This window comes from Galeopterus variegatus, unplaced genomic scaffold (assembly GCF_000696425.1).
Source record: "Galeopterus variegatus unplaced genomic scaffold, G_variegatus-3.0.2 Scaffold243, whole genome shotgun sequence".
Taxonomy (NCBI): domain Eukaryota; kingdom Metazoa; phylum Chordata; class Mammalia; order Dermoptera; family Cynocephalidae; genus Galeopterus; species Galeopterus variegatus.
The window spans coordinates 188,805-205,994 of record NW_007726354.1 but is presented as its reverse complement, the minus strand read 5'-3'; positions in this window follow the sequence as shown (position 1 = coordinate 205,994).

Genomic DNA, 17,190 nt, shown 5'->3' with positions numbered 1-17,190 from the left:
TACAGAAGTGGCCTGCTCCTTGTTAAAGGATGCTCTTTCCCTGGCCTGAAGCTGATGCAGAGGTTTCTGCCTCGTAAGGCAACGTGAACAACATTCACTTCCCCTCCTACCCACCAGACCAATAACTAGGGTTAAGTTACAAAATAACCTGGTTAGGCAAGTCCACTTAGAAAAGGGACCAGAAGGGCCAGCCTGTGGCTCACTCGGGAGAGTGTGGTGCTGATAACACCAAGGCTCCGGGTTCGGATCCCATATAGGGATGGCCGGTTTGCTCACTGGGAGAGCGTGGTGCTGACAACACCAAGTCAAGGGTTAAGATCCCCTTACCGGTCATTTTTAAAAAAAAAAAAAAAAAAAAAAAAGGGGGACCAGACTCCAAAGGAACTACAGGACCTAGCCAGCAAGAGCCAGTCAAATTCATATATGGGATTGGATCTTGAGGGTACTGGAACAGGGACAGAAGCATACGGTTGGAGAAGGAAGAAGTTATCAATACACAGGCACTCTCCCGAGATACAGGATTTAATGGCCAAGCAAGGACCCTGAGAGATGGCGCTAACGTGCTGTTAGGATGGCTTTTAGACGTTTGGAAGAAGCTCAACCCACACTAAGTGAAGTAGAAATGCAAGAACTGCTGAGGCAAAGGGTAGAAGAAGGATTAAAAGAAAGACTCACAGAAGTGGGCATGCTGGAGTGGATATACTACGTAAGGCCAGAAATCCCATCACATGACTTCCATGGAAAGGCGCAGAGGACAGTCCATTTATCAAAGCAGTAAAGAAGGTCTGGGAGAAATGTGCCTGCATCACTCAGCAGCTCAATGGTGGCTGTCCACTGTAGGCCGGGGCTTGCAGTGGGAGATGCAACTACAGACCTGGACCCCTGGTAGCAATGGGGATCATAGGATTGATCCCAGTATAACAGAGGTCAGGACACTTAACCATCAGAAAAAAGATGGGCACAAAAATCATAATGAGTGGCAAGGTCAGAATGGTAGTGAAAGGACCTGATACACAGAGCACTCTGGAGATGGCTAATAAAAGGTGGCTTCTCCAGGGGTAAGATAAATGTGTGATCAATAAGTTGTTAATCTATACAATCAGAAGCAATTAAAGCACCCCAATAAATAGTCATAATCCTTGCCCAGTTTCTGGACCTCGCCAGTTTTCATACACTGACTGGAGGGGAAAGTGCTTCCCAGGAGGAAGGAACCTGCAACACCACAACAAGAGTATAAAGTAATGATTCCCACGTCCTTCCCCAAAAGGGACCTATGGGCATTCACCTGGATGAGCACACACCGGGCAAAGACTTACACCCAAGCATTCCAAGGACTGTTGGACAGTGTCTGAGTTAACACTGATCCTCTGAAACCCAAATGGTCATCATCACGCACCTTCCTCCTCATTAGAGGAGGTTGGCATATGGGGGCCAGGTCGTAAATGAAGTCTTGGGCCATGACCAGCTCACAGTGTGTCAGCGGGTCCTCAGTCACTTCCACCCCCCAAATACATCATTTAAATGGACCTACTTGGAGCTGGCAAAACCCCACATTAGTTTCTTGACCTGTGACATCACTATCATAGTGGGGAAGGCTACATAGAAGCCTCTGGCCCTCTTCTTACCCCTTACTGGCAAAACAGAAAATTAAAAACAATATCACATCCTGGGAGAAAGGGCAGAGATAGGTGGCATGCTCAAAGACATGATGGATGCAGTCCCCATCCTAAATCCTTTCAATTTTCCAGTCTATCCCTGCAAAAACCAGACAGATGCTAGACAGTGATAGTGGACTACTGAAAGCATCATCGAGTAGTAGCTCCAATTGCCGCTGGGATGCCACTTACAGTGTCTCTGCTAAAGGACACTAACATGGTCTCAGGTGCACCATAAGTGCTATTGACCTAGCAAATGCATTCTCTTCTATCCTTATGAGAATCAGTTCACATTCACTAGGGATGGGCAATAGTTTGCAATTACAGTCTTGCCCAGGGCTGTATTAACTCTCCCACCCTGCATCCGCATGTAGCCTGAAGGGAACTGGACCGTCCGGACGTCCTGCAGAGCACCCCATTGGGCCTCAATATAGATGACAGCACCTTAATCAGACAAAATGAGCAAGAAATTATATCAGAGGAATTGGTAAGATACATGCTCCAGAGAGCCAGAGATAAACTCTATGAAGAACGAGGGACTGCTGGATCAGTGACATTTTAAGGGACCCAATGATCTGAAGCATCCTGGGACATTCCCTACAAAGTAAAAATCAAAATATTGTTTCTCACAACTCCTCCACTAAAAAGGAAGCACACCAGTTGGTGGGAGGGCCTCTTCAGTTCTGGTGGTAGAATATTCCATGCTTGGGAATACTGCACTGACCCGTATGCCAAGTGACATGGAAGGTTGCCCCAGCAATGAACCCTGCGACATTATCCTGACATCGAATTTTTTAAAAATTGATTTCATGACTCTTTATATTTGTCAAAACTCGTGAACCTGTACACATAAAAATAATGTTACTGTATGTGAATTATGTGCCAATAAGCTTGATTTTAAAAAGATAAGCCATATAGGCTGGACAAAGGCAGTGGCTTTTAGTTCGAAGAGGGATGTACATCAGAGATATTAAGAACTTAGAATCAAAGAACAAGGTAATCTGAGCTATAGTGAATTGCTTTTTTGCCTGGCGCTCCCACACGTTCAATGGTTTTATTTATTTTAGTTATTTTTATTTATTTATTTTTATTATTTTTGGTGGCTGGCTAATACGGGGATCGGAACTTTTGACCTTGGTGTTATCAGCACTACGCTCTAACCAACCGAGTTAACCAGCCAGCCCTTAGATATTAAATTGGAGATAAAAGTGGTTTTCCTTTCATGAAAAAAAATCATTTTGGTCAGTTCAGCATTAACATAGCAAAAGGAAGGCTGAGATAGTTATGTGGATAATTTTCTGCTTTCATTATATACGAAAAAACCTTGAAATAAAACGCTTTTAAAATACGTTACGTTTTCTTCAATGATGGCATGCATCATCCTGTGTAAATTAACAACTAAGTTAACTGTGAAAAACGTTTGAAACTCTCCTTCAGAACTGCCCACGTTTTGAAAATTAAACACCGTGGAATCTTTTTTAAAGTAATCCCTTGGCTGGCTGGTTAGCTCAGTTGGTTAGAGCATGGCCTTGTAACACCAAGGTCAAGGGTTTGGTTCCCTGCACTGGCCAGCCACCAAAAAAAACAAGTAATTCCTGTATTCTCAACTTCAATTTAATCATTCAGAATCACATCAGTCTAAATTTGGACCAACATAATAAAAATACTCTGTAAATTATAGAATTTCTTTCCTTATACAAGAGTATGTGTGTGATATAAGAGAAAGGTCAATTCCAAGCTCAGTAGTGGGAGATACAATGGAATATTATTCAGCTTTAAAAAGGAAGGCAATTTTGACCCAGCTACAACAGGAATAAGCTGTGAAGACGTTATGCTAAGTGAAATCAGCCAGTCAAAAAATGACGAATACTATATTGTTCCACTTACATGAGGTATCTGGAGTAGCCAAATTCATAGAAACAGAAAGTAGAATGGTGGGTGCCAGGGGATGGAGAAATGGGGGGTTAATGTTTGTGGGTACAGGGTTTAAGCTGGGGAAGACAGAAAGTTCTGGAGATGGATGATGGTGATGGTTGCATAACAATGTGAATGTCCTTAATACCACAGAACTGTACCCTTAAAAATGGTTAAGATGGTAAGTCTTATGTATATTTTATTACACCAATGAAATCCCCCAAAGCCTCCATAGTGGGGGATACACTGAGGAGGGTGTAGGTTATTAGCTGGATGTGTTCCTGTATAAGGATCTTAATTTTATTTCAGTTGGGATGCGTTTGATTAAAAATGTTCACTATCATCTGTCTTTTTTTCACATTGTCTTTAATAGTCTCTGTATATTGCATTTTTAAAAATATGTGGTAAAATAAATATAACATAAAATTTACCATTTTAATCCTTTTTAAGTGTACATCTCAGTGGAATTACATAAACGCATTCGCAATGTTGTGCAACCGTCAGCACTATTTATTTTTAAAACTTTTTCATCACCCCAAACAGAAACTCTGTCACCATTAAGCAGTAAGTCCCCATTCACCCGTCCCCTCCAGCTCCCGGTAACCTCTAGTCTACATTCTGTCTCTATGAAGTTGCCTATTCTAGATATTTCATATAAGTGGAATCATACAATATATGTCCTTTTGTGTCTGGCTTATTTCACTCAGCATAATGTTTTCAAGGTTCAACTATACAGCAGCATGTGTCAGAACTTCATGCCTTTTTATGGCTGAATAGCATTCTATCGTGTGACATGTTTATTCATTCATCTGTTGGTGGTCACTTGGGTTTTCCCACCTTTTGGCTATTGTGACTTGGGCTATTACGAGCATGGGCATACAAGTATCTGTTTGAAGTCCTGTTTTCAATTCTTTTGGGTGTATCTGCATATTGGCTTCTTTTTTTAATTCTTTTTTGGAAATAATTATAGTGTCAGAGGAAATTGCAAAGTAGTGCTGAGAGCGTCTGTGTACTCTTTACTTAGTTTGCACATTGGCTTTTAAAACCAAAAGGATTTGTGGTACAAAGGAGTGACGTGGTAGACCAGAGAGCGACCAATTCCTGGCAAAGCTGTTACCATTTTAAATCTTGGGGCCGGCCCGTGGCTCACTCGGGAGAGTGCGGTGCTGATAACACCAAGGCCACGGGTTCAGATCCCATGTAGGGATGGCCGGTTAGCTGACTTTGGTGATAGTGGTGCTGACAACACCAAGTCATGGTAAGATCCCCTTACTGGTCATCCTTTAAAAAAATAAAAATAAAAAATAAATAAATCTTATCCCAGTAACCATAAACAATTCCACAAGAACTCTTCCACTGTACCTACTGTCAAAGGGGCTGACAATGGGAACCACCCGTGATCAGCGTTAGCCAATCATTTCAGCCATGCTGGGTGCACATGGTGTGCGCAAGTCTCCGTAGAGCGATTATCTTAAAGAAGCCACTCCTGTCTTCTCTCTAGGTGGTCTTGCATCTGAAACCCATTAAGGACTTATTAGGGCTTTAGAACCAAAAAATCTAAAGCACATTTGGCATCACTGGGGACAAATAAAAAGAGCATTATTCAGTACGAATAATAAAAATATCCAAATAAACACACATTATTTATACATCCATAAAAATACATCTGGGCCAAGTTTTCAGAAACTTTATTTAGGGCATTAGAAATAGTGTTCTCAACAGGGGCAGCTTTATCTATGAGGATAAAGAACCTTGTCACAGATGCACATTGATATGGATTGCGTCCCCCCAAATTTTATGTATTAGTAGCTTGATCCCCACTGTGACTGTTAAGAGGGTGGTAAATCCTATTATGGTAATTGTAAGGTGGGGTCTTGAAGAGGTGATTGGATTCTGAGGACCATGCCTAGTGACTGGATTAAAAATGGTGGTCATGGGCATGGTTCTGAGGGCTTTAAAAGGAGAGCACGTGAGAGTGTCTCTCTCTCTGCTCTGCCGTTTTCTGCTATGTGAGACCCCTGCATTGCTGTAAAGCCACCACCAAAGAAGACCCTCACCAAGCTGTGTTCCCTGGACTTTGTACTTCCCAGCCTCTGAAACTGTAAGCAATAAATTTTGTTTTCTTGCCAATCACCTAGTTCCGTGTATTTTGTTATCAGCAACAGAAATGGACTAATGTACACACTTTTTAAATTTTTCTGAATTGCCATATCTATAGCCTTATTTTTATTTAATATGTAATGAGAACCAACTCTGCAGTAAAAATTCCCTTTGTCTTTAAGAAATCTAATATTTCTAAATTTAGTACCCCGTTCAACCTCAGCTTCATACTTAATTTGAACTTTGGACATTTTCCTTGAACTGTGAAATAAAGCAAGCTTTCTGGTTTCATAACGCTTTTTTTCTTTTTTTTTTAATGCTTAAATGTCATTTGCAAGTGCAGAAGCTAAAACGGTTAAAGCAATATGATGTAGACTAATTTTACCTGATGAAGATTTTAGCATCATATTCATTTAAAATTTTTGAGGATTTGAAGAATTCAATAACTTTAAAAGAGGGAACTCACCTTCAAGAAAGAGCAATGATAATGCTGAGAAGGAATAAGATGTTTCTTAAAATGCACATCATGTCTGCTGCTGCCGAAGGCACAATGTAATGTCTTACTATAGAATACTAAACACCTGGTTTCCTAATGCTTCTTCATTGATTTTCATTGTATGCAGAATGCAGCACAGATATTTTATTCAAAGTGTTCCCATTTAATGAAACGGCTACATAAGACCACATTTTCTTCACCTTTTAGAATGCAAATCTTGAAAGAGAAGAGTAATGTGATTTTCTTCTGCTGTCAGTACTTAGGGATTACGGAAGAATTTGGAAATAAATTCTTCCCCCAAAATTTAGATTATGGCAGCAACAAATTCTGTACCAGAGCAGATAAGCAGATATGTAATGGCTCCCCGGCTGCCAAAATCTGACTACCTGAACAGACCAGTAACAATCAAAGTGATTGAAGCTGTAATCAGCAGTCTCCCAAGAAGGTAAATTTCTAGAGGGCAACTTTTACAACTGGTTGACAACTAGATTCCCAACATCTAGAATAGTCCCTGGCACACAGTTACAAAATGTATGGACTGTAAATAATAAACAGGTAACTTTAACTTGCTTAGCTTTATGATATGTAAATAGAAAGAAGGTGACAATCAAGGAGTTAGCCATGAAAGCTAGAAAATGAGAGTCACAGAAGCACACATTGGTGGTGTGTGCGGGAGAGAGGTCCTCAGCTAACTGAATTCACCTGAATGAACCTTTAGGCAAGGCAATCGTAACTATGGAAATGGATATGGGAATAAACCATGATCCCTGTTGGGAAAATAGAATAATTTAATCAGCCCCCCTCACTTTGGGTCCATTGGGGGTGGTGCGGTGCATTCTTTGTAAATGAGTTGTGTATGCGTGCAGTTACTACGCGTGGGCATGCCATCACTTGGCTGGCGTCTAGTATCTTGGGTGTCTGCCCACGTGTGGCCATGCTCTCCAACCTACAGCTTCCAAGGACCTGTTTGCCAGTTACCTAGCTCATAGACCTGTGTGTGAAGGGTCTGGTGATCCAGCCTGGCGTGTGAAGGGTTTGTGACCCAGTCTGTGAAAGGAGGGGTCTGTAAGCTCCAGACCCAGCCTGAGCTCAACAATTGGCCCAGTTGGCAGGCTTATGGGCAGGTAAAAGAGCATGACAATCCCCTTGCTGGAAACACTTCTATCATGAAATTGAGGCAGCATGCAAAAATAGACTTAAATGATACACTGAGCTCACCTTGATCTAACTCTATGCTCAACAAGTGAACTTTAGATGATTTAACTTACCATTAAGTTAATGATAACTTACTGAGTATTATTTGGTAACTTGCCAAGTATTATTTTCAAAAAGGTAAGATTGAATGTAAAATAGTTCAGCCATGTTGGAAAACAGTTTGGTGGGTCTTCAAAAAGTTAAACATAGAATTACCATATAACCCAGTAATTCCACTCCTTGGTATATATCCAAGAGAATTGGTAACTGTATTCAAACAAATACTCGTATATTCATGTTCACAGCAGCACTATTTGCAATAGCCAAGAGGTAGAAACGACCCAAATGTCCATCAAAGGGTGAATGGATAAATAAATTGTGATATATCCAAACCATGAAATATTACTCAGCCATAAAAAGGAAAATCAGGAATACTGACCGATCTATGTTATAATGATGAAACTTGGACCTTTACACTAACTGAAAGAAGTCAGACATAAAAGGTGGCACAGGTATGATCCTATTTATATGAAATACCCAGAATAGGTTAATCCACAGAGACAGAATGACAGTTGCCAGGAGCTGGGGGAGGAGAGAGTGGGAGTACCTGTTTCATGGATAAGGGTTTTATTTTGAGGTGGTAAAAATGTTTTGGGACTACATAGAAGTGGTCCCAGCAGGGGCATGCACTAGAATGTCTTAGCGTTATCTATTTTGCCACACAGAAATTATTTGCCATTCTAGGGGACAAAAATCGACAAGTGAATCTCTGCTCCTACGTAATTTCAAAATAACCCAGACAATAGAAAGTCAAGCCCAGCACTACACCGAAAGCAAACCCAGTCATCTTTTTTACCTATTTCCAAGTTTTGGGTACTTCTTCCGACATCATGTATATCTGCCTACCAGGAGAGAACGGTTTGATCACGAGGCTTCCTGGATGACAGTTAAATTTTTGTTAATAATCAGTAAAATGGTCATTCTGGTTTCACACAGCAGTATTGCAATGGACAAATAACATACATCCATGTCTCAAGGATGGATCTCCTCTTAACGAGCTGGAAACACTGGGCTTCTGTGCCTAGAAGGCCAGAGGTCAGACTTGGTCTGCTGAAAAGGTAACAAATGTGATCCTTGATAGGATCCAAATGATTCTTTTTTTTTTTTTTTCCTTTTTGTCTTTTTTCGTGACCGGCAACGGATCGCAACCCTCGGTGTTGCACCTGCACCTCGCTCAGCCAGTGAGCAGCCGGTCTGTACGTGGGATCCGAACCCTCGGCGGGAGCGCCGCCACACTCCCAAGTGGTGCACTGTAGCAGTGTGCCACCGGGCCGGCCCCCAAATGATTCTTGATAGGCAGATTTTTGGCCTCTGCCCATCCGGGGACACTCCTTCAGCATTCTATAGGACTGCAAGAGAGAAGACAGCCATGTTGTTCTTTTGAACTTAACTTCATTTTTAGCCTGGATGATTTTTTTCAGATCTTGAATTTAAATGTTCGACCATTTATGTACTTCTCTGGTTTTTGAGATACGTTATGTTGTTGAAAGAAGTTTGCTCCACTCCAATTACTATTGAACATTTGATGATATATTCAGGCAAATTATTCACTACTTGACGTCATTCTAAGTAAACTCAATTGCCAGGCAGAAGTTGGATGGGGTACAGTGATTATAGAACATTTGTGTCTTTGTAAGGAAGTCATGTTCCTTCCCATGAGATAACTATCACTCATTTCCTTCCTGGTTTTTAAATTCCCCTGCTGTTTGTGAATGTTTATGGCAAAGGTTTTATGTTGAAGAAAACGTTGGCCAGTATCACCTTCCAGGGCTCCTTCTGTGAAAAGCATTTTCAATCTGGATTAAAGCTCTTTATGGGTTATAGTAGTTGGGCCAGTGCTTGGTAGAATTGCATTAGATGGTACGTATCTAATGCTGCCATGTGTATGTTTATGAATGACCTGTTTTGCCTATAAACGACATGCTGACTGTCAAAGCTGTTTCCTTGGAGACCTGGGGTTTGTAACAAAGTCATCCAGTTCTATTACTCAACGTGAATTTAAATGAAAAGAACTGCTGAGAGCTGTTTTCATTTTCTTCTTTCAGATGCACCTGAAAGCACAGAGTCACCCTTTTATTTTCATAACTTACGCATCCTAGACTATTTCTAGTCACTTTGAGCAAGAAAGCATTTGAAGCCCTACACAGGCATACTAAAACCAAGATGAGGTCATGGCGTGTCAATCCATCCAGGAAAGAATGTATACAGGGAACCAGGACCCTGGGACTCTCTTCCTTTTACTTATATGGGATGTAATTTATTAGGCTGTTTGGTATTCCTGCTACTATGGGAGACCCCAGAACAAACAAGACAGGTATTTTTTTCCTCTTTCACTCGAAGCAGCTTTGCATTTCTATGTCCCATCTCCCTTTCTTAAAGGGCTACGTGATGTGGGCTGAGAAGTGATGAGGACCCTCTCTCTTCTACCCCTGGATCGATTTGGGGAGCAAGCGCTTTGTTAAGGGAGGCAGATGGTGTGAGAGGCTGGAAGGAGAAGAGGCAGAACTCCATTGGGGAGGAGAGGGCTTTGATTCCCCCAAGCCCGGGGAAAACGTTGCTGTTGGCACATTCTATGAATCACTGGGGAGCTGTGCTGCCCTCCCATGCACCCCAGGTTCAGAAAGGGGGAGTGGCAAAACTTCAGATGGGGTGGGGTGAATGTGTACCCCTCAGAAGCAGCAGACCAGGCATGGCAGTGAGGGGCTGGAGCCACCCACCTCCAGCAGACCCCACAAGCTTGCCTGTGACTCTGCAGCCCAAAGGCCAGGCCCCTTCCTACTTTTTGAATTGAGCAAGCCCTAGTTCTTAAGCTCACCCAGCGGAGGGAGAGGATCCCCAGAGCTGACCAGCTCTGGAAGTTCTCATTTACCCTGAGTAGTGGTGGAGGTGTAATTGAATGTCATTTGATTTTTTTTTTTTTTTTTTTTTTTTTTTTTTTTTTGTGGCTGGCTATGGGGATCTGAACCCATGACCTCGGTATTGTAAGGCTGCGCTCTAATCAACTGAGCTGATCAACTGAGCTAACCAGCCAGCCCTGATTTGGGAGGTGGAGTGGGGAAATCAAGCAGTAGGATGATTTCTGACCTGAGTGTGGGAGACTAAATTTATGCACACCGTGTTAGGCAAGGACTATGCCAGGTCACATCTGCCCACCTGGCTCTAAGATCCAGAATTCTCTGAACAATTTACCAGATTACTGGTGATTCTTGATTTTTTTAAAAACCAGTTTCCAGGTTTATATGGATTGAATTGTGTACCTCCAAGGTTCATGAACTAATCCCTACTAACAGTGTTGAGGGTGGCAAATCCTATAATGGTATTTGAAAGGTGGGGCCTTTAAGGGATGATTGGATTGTGAGGACTGTGCCCTTGTGAACGGACTGATCCATTCATGGAGTCATGGGCATGGTTCTGATGGCTTTAAAAAGAGAGCAAGAGAGAAGCTTAGCTCTCTCTTGCCTGGCCCATTCACCACGTGACACTCTTTGTTGCTGCAAAGAGTCACCACCCACCCCACACCAAGTTTAATACTAATAAATACACACTTAAAGTTTAGTACAGACTGAGGCTGGCTCAAGAAAGTGAGCAGCCACCTGCTAAAAGTAAGCTTGATACAAAATGAAAGAAATACACACTCCACAGGCAGAGTATGGGCCGTCTCTAGGAGAGTAAGCAGCAGCCCGGCCTTTCTGCCAGGATTCAGCTTTTTTAGTTTCACAATCTAATACATATTCATGTTATCCGATGAATATTCAACTAAGGGGGTGGTTCTCTGTTATGTATAGTCTTGCACATGCTCAGTTGGTCTCTTTGGAGCATGTTCATTGGTCAAATTCTATCACATGCCCTGAACATATTCGAGAATATTCTGTGCTCTTTAGCGCAGCTAGTAGAAAGTCATTCAAGGGATAAACTCTCTTCCACTGAGCATGCTCAGTTACTGGGGTCATTTAGGCCTGTATAAACTTCTTTTACTGAGCATGCTCAGCTACTGGATTTGCATTAGTCCACCTCTTGTGGTCTCAACCTCCTCTTGTTGGTGCTGAAAATAGGCCCAACAAGCAACAGTAACTCTCCTCTAGGGGAGGAGCCTGAGACCTTGGGAAGTGGCTTGAAACCCAGAGATGTGTCCTGAAACCCAAAACCATGGAAACTGAGCACCTCCTGTTTCGCTTTCAACAGTCTCTCTACTGTCTGTTAGCATTAATCTTATTTTTCCCATTGAACTATTCACATCTTGAGGGCGAGGACTGTCACATGCCTTGTTTGTTTCCTGACAACGTGTATTATATACACGTTTAGCCACACTTCTTAAAACAAATTAACTGAATAACTTAGTTCTTGCTTTTTCTCCTTCATTGTACTCTCGGAGGGGAATCAAAGGAAGACAGGAAATGATGACTTTAGATCTGATTAATTCGGATTGCTGGTCACATCGAGTGAATTCTGATTAGCTGTTCATTCCAGCTCCCCACACTATTCATATAGGACACCATCTACCTGGTGGCAGCAAAGAAGAAAAATCCGACTCTGGGCTAGAATATTGTTAAGTCATAGCTGTGTATCTCTGGGACACTGAATTTAGTGTTGTTTTAATACTTGTTAGAATGTTTTTTCCTTCAGTATTCATTGTGTAAATTTGCTTTAAATTCCTCATTATATCACATATTTGGTTGTCACACAGGTTAAATTATGTTGTCTGAATAGGGCATTTATTCAACAGTAAAGCAGAGAGTGTATAATCTGGGTTTTTTAAGTGTCCCTTAAAACTGAGGTTTGCCTTTATTTGAAGAAAGTTTTCTTCAAACAGATTGTAGTAGTAGAAATAGTAGTAGTAGTAACAATAGTAATAATAATGGCCCCCAATGAATCGTGCCCCCTGGTACCCATGGCCTGGTGCAGGCCCCTCCCACATTGACTGGGCTTGGCCACGTGACTTGGTTGGCCAATGGGAGGACAGCATGTGTACTGTGAGCAGAGGCTTGGAAAGTGCCTGTGTATCCGGACTCTTCTTCTTGGAGCACTGGCCACGCTACCCTGCTGGAAAGGCCACATGGAGAGAGCGGCCCACTGTCTAGCCATCCCACCGGCCCCAGGCCCCAAACTGACCTGCCGCTGAATGTAGCCATAGGAGTGAGCCCAGGCCAGACCAGCAAAAGAACCACTCAGGCAGCCCATCAAATGAGAAATAATAAATTGTTATTGAATCAATAACTTGTTGGTATAGTTTGTTATGCAGCAGAGACTAACGGAAATATTGGACTGAGTAAATTTATTTATTACATAGCTCAGATACTTAATCTTCAGAAAATTACACACCAATCCTTGTCTCCACACCTTTTCTTTAATTCCAGACATTCACAATTCTTTTTGTAGGTTTCTCTCTCTCTCTCTTTTTTCAGTGCAAAAGGTATACAGGGATAAGAACTGAAATGGCCTTTAATCTCACCGCACAGTTAACTCTTCGAATTTAAAAAAAAATGTAAAACAAGTAAAATTAAATCAAATAATAAAATAGTGCACAAAATGAAGTCTCCCACTTCTTGCCCCCACCCCAAAACCCTTTCCCCAAAGGAAAACACCTTTAACAGGTTTTTGAATATCTTTACGAAGAATTTGAAGTATATGCCAGTAGCAGATTCTGTTGGTTGCCCACCCAGTACCCTTTCTTCTCTAGCAAGCAATGTGATCCCATCCTTAACCTCAGTTTGATTTCAACTGGGCCCTACATTGGCCCAATCAAACACAAGGAAGGGTTTCTGTTCCACGATTGGGGGGTAGGTTCCCTCTCCTTCCTGCTGGATGAGAATTTGGGAGCACGTGGCTCCAGGCACTGCTGGACACCATCTTGTGACCAGGAGACAATGTCTGTCTTGGGAGCAGGTGATGTTGAGGACAGGAGAGCAGAGAAAGGCAGAGACCAGGGCGTCCCAACGCATCCTTGGTTCCACCTTGCCGGAGCCCACCTCACTTTTAGTCTTATAAGTTACAAGAGGTAAGAAAATTTTACTGTTTAAGGCGTTTAGAGCCTTTGTTTGGTTATTTTCAGCCCTAAACATGGTAACATGCCTACATATGTAAATCTTTCCAAAAAAGCACCCAAAAGAGACTACACTCGGCTCACTGCTCTGCACTTTTCATTTACTATGTCTTGGGGATGTTTCTGTATCTCCTTGCACAGATCTATCTCCTTGTTAATGGATACATAGGTTTTTGTTTTGTTTTGTTTTGTTTTGTAGCTGGCCAGTGCAGGGATCCGAACCTGTTATCTCCGTGTTATAAGCTGCATTCTAACCAATTGAGCTAACCAGCCAGCCCTTGGATACATAGATTTTCAATGTATTAAATACCATCATTTATTAACCAGTCTCCCATTGATTGAATGGTTCTTTCCAAGTTTCCTAGTTTTAAAATTTTTAATAATTTGTATTATTTTTTTAATTTTTAATTTTAATTTTAATTTTTTTTCCTTTTTGTCTTTTTTTACTGACCGGCAACGGGATCACAACCCTCGGTGTTGCGCCCGCACCACGCTCAGCCAGTGAGTGGGAACCGGTCTCCACATGGGATCCGAACCCTCGGCGGCAGCGCCGCCGCGCTCCCAAGCGGCGCACTCTACAGTGCGCCACCGGGCCGGCCCTAATTTGTATTATTTTAACAGCTTTATTGAGATATGACTGACATACAATAAACTTCACATATTCAAAGAGTACACTTTGGTAAATATTGACACACCTATACGCCATGAAACTCTTACCAATACCAAGATAGTGAACATGTCTGTCACCCCCAAACTCTGCAGTCCCTCCTTTTCGACCCGATGGTCCCCCATCATCCTTCCTTTTCAGGAAGGCCTAGATTTTTTTTTATCATATTACATATCATTTCTTATTAACCCGTTCCCATGGTTTAAGTGTTCTTTCACAGTTCATGTTCTTGATTTTGATTTTTTTTTTCCTATTACAAACAGTGCTGCTATAAACATCCTTGAACACATATCATGGTTCAGTTGTTAAGGTATAAGGTCTTACTGATGTCTCTGGTTATTGCAGTCTTTACAATGACAGTTCCAATTATTACTCAGATGGCACCTTAGATACCTCTTATGCACCACGCCAGGTCCCCTCAGCCTCATCTACCCCTTTTCCATCCACTAACACAGTGATCATTTCTGTGTAGACTCCACACGACTTCAAGCCGTACTGGCCACACCGTGTCTTGCCCTGGGTCTGCTTCACCACTTCTCTCCTGCACTAGGGTTTCTCTGATGACACAGGACAGAGCAGGAGCCCAGCTTGGCACCCACACAAGCCCGCACTACTACAATGGGGTGAGAGTGAACATCCCATAAGACGAATCCTTGGCCAACCAGAGAAGGGGGTCGGAGGTGAGCTTCTTTGCCTGTCTCCCCACTGGATGGACTGTGCTAAGGTGCAGGTTGTATGACTTCTTGGAGGACAGTCTCCCAGGATGGGCAGTCAGCCACACTTAGCAGTGGCTGGCTTAATAATGCATCTTCCACCTAGTGGTGGCGATCCCTCTTTCGCAGCCTCCCTGCCTTGGTCCCTTGCTCCTGCCCCCTGAAATTGCACCAGGGTCTCTCCTTGGCCTCTTCTCTTTCCCACCCAACTCTCTTCCCAGACAATCTCATCCAGTCCCATGGCTCCAGATGCACCTCTGGGCTTGTGAATTCCCAGTCACTGTCTTCTACCCTTGCCCTCTTTCTCTTGAACCTCACACTCCAACTACCAGCTCATTTCTACTTGGATATCTAAAAGGCAAAACAAACTTAACACGTCCAAAATACAGCTTGTGGATTCCCATCCACCTACTTCTCCCCAGCCTGGCACACTTCAGCAAATGACACTGCCATTCGCCCAGTGGCTTGTGTTGAAAAAGCAGATGACATCCTTGACTCCTCCTTGTCTTCTCATCCTATTTATTAGCAAGTCCTGCTGGAGCTGCCTTCATGGTCCGTGCTCCACAATTCATCCTGAGTCCGACCACTCCTCACCACCCCCACTGGCACCACCACGACCCAAGCCACTGTCATATCTGGCCTGGACCACGAGAGCCTCCTACCTGGCCTCTCTGAACCTCTCATGCCCTTCAGATGCAACCAGAGTGGGTTTTTTTGTAAAACCTAAGTCCGATTATACCTCGTCACTGCTCAAGGATATTCTAACAGCATTTCTTACAAGAAGAATAAAATGCAAACTCCTTACCATGGCCCACGCACCCCTACCCAGTCTGCCCCTGCCAGCCTCCCTGACCTCCTCTTGTGCAGCTCTCCTCCCCTCCTCTTCTTCCTGACACTGAAACACACGAAGCTTCGGGCTGGGTCAGCATCTTTGTACTATGTGCTAATTTCTCTCTTCCTGAAATACTCCTCCAGATCGTGACATGGTTGACTCTTCCTGGGCTCTTATCTCTTGGGTCTCAGCTCCAGTGTCACTTCTACAGGAGGACTTCCCTGACCTCTCCGGTTAAGATGGTTCCTGCCCCAAGATCCCCTCTATTCCATTACACAGCTTTATTTCAGCCATGTCGCTTACCGTTCTCTAAATGATTCCATTAATTATTTTCCTACTTCTTTATCCCTTTGTCTAAGAACCAACTTCTCCTTCTTCTGGACCACCTGATCCAAGAGGGTGGATCTTTGTCCTGTTCCCTACCACCTCCCTGGAGTTTAGAATCGTGGCTGGAACACGATAGGAACTCACATTTATTAAACATGAAATACCTATTTGCTGAACTGCTAAATGGTGTGTGGTGGAATTCTGGGCAGGCTGTTTTAAATGACATGGCACAAAGGAAATCAGAGGACAGTTTGCAATCTTTGGAAATAACTGGCCTTTCTGCCCAGGAAGAGATGAATTTCTCTGGCCTTTAATGACACAATTTTTATTCTTTTGCCCAAAGAGTCAGGGTTAAGGGCTTGCCCGTGGCTCACTTGGGAGAGCGTGGTGCTGATAATACCAAGGCCACGGGTTCAGATCCCCTTACCGGTCATCTTTAAAAACAACAACAACAAAGAGTCAGGGCTATCAAAGAGCCTATTGAACAGTGAGTGGCTGGCTGGTTAGCTCAGTTGGTTAGATCATGGTGCTGATAACACGGAGGTCCAGGGTTCCACCCCTGTACCAGCCAGCTGCCAGGAAAAAAAAGTAAAGAAACACAAATCAACCTGTGCCTCCGCTCTATATCTCATGGGCTTGGAGCGTGTCAGAGCTGTAAGGAGAAGCTTCTTTTCCAATCTCCTCATTTTTACAAAGAGGAAAGAGGTGGGGTCCACGGAGGTAAAGGGATGTGTCCAAGGTCCCACGGATACATCAGAGGCAAAGCCAGGTGGAGGTAGCCGTAATGATGTCTCAGGAAGGGCCCGAGACATAAAGGACTGATGGGTGGTGAGTCCGGCGGGAGGGACTATCCCGAGAACCCATAACCTCAATGCTGGCTGGTGCAACTTAGGGGGTGATGTGTGGTTCCACTGCCAGACCCTCGGCACGGATCCAGATTCCTTAGTTAATAGCTCTGTGACCCCTGCATAAGTCACTTAACCTCTCTGTACTCCAGGTTCCCCATTTGTAAAATGGGGATGATAATAATAATAGTAATAATACCCCTGCCTAGCGTTTTCATAAGGATTAAATAACCCAGTAAAACATTTGTCACAGTTACCAGGCTGGATTCCTAGCTAGTGTGCCAAAAGAGGCCAGGCCTGGGGGCCGGCCGGTTAGCCCAGTTGGTGAGAGCGCAGCCTTGTAACAC